Raw genomic sequence first — 6817 nt, 5'->3', positions numbered from 1 at the left:
CATTAACCAGTTCATAAATAAATATATTGTTTTACAAATCAACAAATTTAATTTTGTGCAGTAACCTGATTTTGAGAAAACTTAAGGTAGTTGATAAAAGAGTTTTGAAAAACTTTTTGTGCTTGATCTTACCACCTTGGTTAAGGATAGGAAGTAGGTTACGAAGCAAAAGGCCACCTTAAACTCACTCTAACCTACTATGGCCACTAATAACATCACCACTAACTTCATATCAAATAATACAATTTTCTACATCAAACACACACACTAAGACTTGCTGAGAAGAAGCTTCATCCATTTTTAACACAAATATGATTGCACATAGAGAAAGGAACATGGTGGACTCAGTCATGCATCATGTTCCCATAAATGGACTAAGTTCATACTCATAAGAAAGATAAAGAGCATATTAATAGTTATGAGGTAATATTGAAATGAATGAAAAAAATACAAAGGTATGAATATTTTTTATCAATAAAAAATAAATAAAATTAAAAGTGGAGTATTAGATGTATGTAATTTAATTTCATATTAGTTTAAATGGATAAATTATTTTATTTTATTTTATTTTAGAATTTGGTGTACATGGAGAGTTCAAATTTTTTTAAAGAAATCTTTAATCATATTCATGATTTTTAAAAATTTCCAAAAATAGTATATGACAGATACAAATTCTAACTAAATTCTGTGCATATGACATTTGTGAAGAAAGTTTATTTGGTTCATACGATTTTAATAAGTAGAAATAATATAATTGTGTGTATAATAAATTTGACACACACTATATGAAAATTATTAAATAAAAATACATTTTAGGGATAAAAAGTAGTGAGTTGTTATATGTACCATATTAGATACTATTTTAGAGACTTAATTAGTTTCTATTACTGATAAATAAATTTTAAATTGATATTTAATTAACTATAAAAGTTTTAACTACCAACCTCATAATCTAAATAACTGGTAGCTAATTAGATACAAATTTAAATATCAATAACTTTTTTAGTTTCTAAAATAATATATAATTTAGTCAATATAACAACTAATTATTTTTTCGATAAATTAATTTCTATTTATTTATTTCTAACAGTGCCACTTGTTTTATTAAAATCAAAATCAATAGATGTAGATCTTTATTATATACCATTATAATAAGTGTTATTACATTATATTTACACGTAAATAAATGAAAACAAAATGTTGTTGTAAATGTTGTTGTTGTAAGTTTAAAATGTTTAAATTTTGTAAACTATATTATATTTATTAAAATTGTAACAATAATAGATATAAATATATTAAAAAAATAAAGTATAATAATTTTTTAACTTATTAAATGTGATTTTTTTTTCTAGTAAAATTATTGGGAGCATAATTATATACTTAAAACTTATACATTTAAAAGTTGTATACTTTTTTTATTAAGAGTTGAATAATAAAAAATTAACAATCAATTACAATAAATTAAATCAGATTTTGACTTTTTTATATAGCTTTTTTTTATAAAATATTTGTCTCATATTATGGGGACTAAAATAGTATATTTTGGTTCTTTTTGCACCATATTGTAGGGTCAATCTTGAAAAATAGGAAAGATTTTCTTCAAAATAGTGAACGTTCAGAGTGTAAAATTATAATTTGATATAGAAAATTCATTTCATATAAATTATACATTAATGAAAATTATACATTTTGTGACTAATTTATATAAATGAAAATAAAGTGAAGATATATATATAATATATCGAGATTTAGAATCTTCATCATCATCTGATCTGATATGTTGCATGGATTTAGCAGAAACAATGGCAAAAGTGTCTTAGATTTTTATGGCCAAAGACTTTGCAACGACCACCTTTTCCGCAGGGATGGTTTAGACAAAGAGAATTACAATGTTTGTCGTCCTGTGTTCCTGGGTTGCAACTTCGTACATGGTTGTCATAACAACAATACACATCCTTTTCTTCTATATCTTTTATGCTCATCCATTCACCTAAATCCTTCACATCAGTCTCCTTCATCGTTGATTCTGCTCCACCTATATCTTTACACACCAATTATACATTGTTCTAACACAATATCTACCATAATCACATACATTCATCATTAATACATGCATGCAACAATACATATACTTTTAACTGAATCTAAAATGGTTAATGCATGCAACTTATAACAACAAAAAGTATAACCAAACTTTCTTAGTTTCTCCGATAATGAAACTCAATTTACCTAAGAATAAAACGATGACCAGAATGCAAGCAAGAAGTGGTAAACATGTTTTTGCTGCTATTGCCATCTTTATTTTATTCTATCACTATATCTCACCCAATATCAAACTCAAACAATAAAAGAAAAAAAGAGCAATTATTTTTTGTGTATTAAAATTCTTCTAAAAACTATTCATATATATAATGGAAAATTATTGTTGTTGATAACCATATTAATACAATCTTCAATGTACTCATATCAATTACCCTTTATTTTAGAAACAAACTAAATCAAAAATAGTAATACAAACTGTTCATAACCATATTCGCATCACATTTTTATATTTTAAAATCATAATAAGAAAGAATCTATTTTTAATCAATTTAATATTATTATAATCATAATTATTATTTTTCAATAAACCAATATAACTTTATACCATGATTCATCAATAATTTATTTTTCAAAATTAAATATTTCACCTATTAATATTTAAAAAATCACATTAATTTAAGAAATGTTTTAATTTCTCATATTTATCTTTTTTAAAATATTTTGAAAATAAAATAGAGTAATAAGTTTTTATTTGAATAAAATTTTGATAGATTTAGTTTTCACCCTAATTCCATTCAACAATGTATTGTTGAAATCATAGTGTATTCGTTGAATCTTGAAAATTGAAGTTACTAGAGAATAAAATGATGAGAAGAATGACAACAAGGGTAGAAGAGTTGTGGGTGAACCTTGAGATTTCTATTTCTAATTTAGTTGGTAGTGTTGGGTAGACAGTAACACGTTATATTGTGGTTTGATAAGTATATAGAAAGATAGTCTTTGAAGTCTCTACTCTCTATAAGGGTTGAACCACCCCTGAAGTGGGTCTACTTAATTTTATTACTTCTTACTAATAAAAAAAAGTCATATTTCTATACTTTTTTATTTAATTGCATTTTAGGAATAAAAGAAGCATTGCGATATATATCGCTAAAGGGACATGCGTTACCTGCAAAAAAACTAGCTTTATTAACATAAGTTTTTTTTATCGACAAGAAAAAATAAATAAATATGGGCTACTTCCAGAGTGGTCCAACCCTTATACACCATCCTGAACGCCTAACAATTAATTCAACCTAACAAAAATGATCAATTTCAAACGTTAATTATTTATATAAATCTTAAAAACGAGTTACTAAAGTCATTTAATCTATATAACTTACAAACTACAATAACAATCATGAAAGAAAATAAATTATAATTATTTTAAAACAAAAAACTTCATTTTCCTATCATGGTTTAAGATAATCTGTAACTAAACTATTGCACATGCTAAAAAATATAAGACCAAGAAAACATTTGGATAGTGATTAAAAATAATTAAACATCTCGATAGGAAAAAAATGTTTATAGCATAATTTAAAATTAATTAAACTCATCAAATGAAGTGTCCTAATATTTTTTTTATCGACAAAGAATAAAATAAATTAAGAGGGACACTTTAAGAGTGTCTCAACACTTATACAACAACCACCTTTCACAAAAAAAGCCAGAGGCAGCCAAAAATACAAAACACAGGCAGAAAGAAAAACAAAGTTGCCAATGTTGCTGCCAAATTATTAAAAAAAAAATGTACAAAAAACATTTTTGTAATTCGTTATGATAAAAAAAGTTATCTTTCATTATTTTTATTTAATTTCTTTTTAGGAATAAAAGAAACATTGTGATATGTATAGCTAGGGGGACATGCGTTACTTGCATAGAACACTGGCTTTATTAACAAAGTTGTTTTTTATTGACAAGAAAAAATAAATAAATATGGGCCACTTCCATAGTGGTCTAACCCTTATACATCATCCTGAACGCCTACCAATTAATTCAACCTAACAAAATCGATCAATTTAAAACGTTAATTATTTATATAAAACGTAAAAACGAGTTACTAAAGTCATTTAATTTATATAACCTACAAACTACAATAACAATCATGAAAGAAAATAAATTATGTTTATTTTAAAAAATAATTTCATTTTCTTATCATGGTTTGCGATAATCTGCATGAATCGTTATAGCATAATTTAAAATTAATTAAACTCATCAAATGAAGTGTCCAAATATTTTTTTATTTGACAAAGACTAAAATAAATTAAGAGGGACACTTTAGTAGTGTCTCAACCCTTATACAAGAACCAACTTTCGCAAAAAAAAGTCAGAGGCAGGAAAAACTACAAAACACCGGCAGAAAGAGAAACAAAGTTGCCAATGTTAAATGTTGTACAAAAAACATTTTTGACAGCAAGCATAAAAACCTGCACAAAACCGTGTGCTTAGCAATATTACCCTGGTTACACTTAAGTTGGATCTGCAACATCCAACAGGGAGACCAACACTTATGCTTACAGGCAAGATTTGGCGTTCTGGACAAAGCTCACAGCTTCTAAGATCTTAATCTATACATTTTACGGTACCCTTAGATAGATATATCCGTCATCAAATCCTTCATCTGCACGAAGACTACCAAAACCAAAGAATAAGAATCTTCCAGCAGACAAAGCATAAGGGACTTGAGGATGAATCTGCACATACTTTGATTCACCTCTAATTCGTAAAGAAAGTCTGCCTTAGCAACAGGATGAGCAACACCTTCACCAACCAAAATTGGCTCCCTTTTAGAGTATAAACAACAAAACCACTATAACTGATAACATCTTTGCCAAAGATTAGGAGCTCCCCTCCAGTCATAATATGCAGAAAACCAAATATCCAACGCCTATAGACAAACAACATTTGATCCAACTTAGAAGGAGATGACCACTATTGATTGATCATCCACCAAGGGGAGAACTTTGTGAACAAAGAAGTACAATGCTTAAAAAAAGGCAGCTAAAATCAGAAAGCACCTCCTCCAAAACTAGTTATAACACTAGCTTCCTAGTAATTGATCCGTAGGACACGCATCCCAAATAACCAATGCCCCTCAAAAACATCGGCACGCCTCCAGGGTCCCCACAATAGAAACCATCATAGTTTATGTTGTCTGCTCCACACAAGATCGGAACAAAGATTTACTAGGCCCCATAGAGAAACGCTACCAACAGATGCTCTTTGTTGTTGTTTACTTAAGACCGCACCCTTTATTTTCTGGAGTAGGTTTAAGGAAGTAAAGAAAGCAAAGACACAGACCAGAGGATTCAAGGATAAAACCTCTCCATCCACATCCCATCCTAACAGTCCCAACTTACCGACTAACAACATCATCAACAAAGCTACCTTACAGCCTCTACAAAGCAACAAAAACTACCATACACCCTTTACCATTAGTATTGAGATGATTCACAGTCTAAATTGTATAGGCAGAACAGAACTCCACCCCCCTTGTGTTGAACAGAATCTTAACAGGTGACAACTTCCGATCATCACCTGTAACTTTTTCGACAAAGTTAAAGAAAAGTTGAAAGCACATACCATGTTTGTCATCCACAGTCTGGATCTGGGTTGTGCCTGATGGAAGATTTCTTGCGCATTAGGTTTCCCTTGCTTAAAGATAACAATATTTCATTGTTCCCACACGCCCCTCGCTATTCCCAACCACAAACCTTTCCATACCAGAATTTGCTTGGTTATGAAATGCACCAGGTGAAAGTTAACAAAGTGAGACTTCAAATCCTTATGTTGGGCATTCAAAATTCCCATCCATCTAAGACATAAAGACCACACCTGTGCCACGAAGAATTCCAAGAATAGGTGTTGATAAGTCTCTTCTGAAGTTTGGCATAACCCACATTCAGAGAAGCAACCTACCACTACTCTTCTACTTAAGCTAATACGAGTTGGCATTTTATCCAAAAGGACTCTCCATGCAGTAGTCAAAGCATTGGTAAATGCTTTAACCTGCCACAACTGTTTGAGGAAGCCATCAAAATTGTAATTAGCTTTACTTTCATCCCATACACAAAAGTCATCTTCCTCCATATTTAGAGCCCAAAGAAATACACCTGAGCAGTTGTTGTTTTTGAGTAGTTATGAAGTGTCTGAATATGATTGTAGATAGAGAAAGGAACATGGTGGACTCTACCATGCATCATGTTCCAATAAAGGGACTAAGATCATACTCATAAGAATGATAAAGAGCATATTAATAGTTATGAGGTAATATTGAACTGGATGAAAAAAATACAAAAGGACTCTCCACGCAGTTGTCAAAGCATTGGTAAATTCTTTAACCTGCCACAATTGTTTGAGGAAGCCATCAAAATTGTAATTAGCTTTACTTTCATCCCATACACAAAAGTCATCTTCCTCCATATTTAGAGCCCAAAGAAATACACCTGAGCAGTTGTTGTTTTTTAGTAGTTATGAAGTGTTTGAATATGATCGTAGATAGAGAAAGGAACATGGTGGACTCAACCATGCATCTTGTTCCCATAAAGGGACTAAGATCATACTCATAAGAATGATAAAGAGCATATTAATAGTTATGAGGTAATATTGAACTGGATGAAAAAAATACAAAACTATGAATATTTTTTATCAATAAAAAATAAATAAAATTAAAAGTGAATTATTAGAAGGATTTAATTTAATTTCATATTATTATAAATGAATAAATTTTTTT

Source organism: Phaseolus vulgaris, chromosome 8 (genome assembly GCF_000499845.2).
Source record: "Phaseolus vulgaris cultivar G19833 chromosome 8, P. vulgaris v2.0, whole genome shotgun sequence".
NCBI lineage: Eukaryota > Viridiplantae > Streptophyta > Magnoliopsida > Fabales > Fabaceae > Phaseolus > Phaseolus vulgaris.
Note: the sequence above shows the minus strand (reverse complement) of the source record.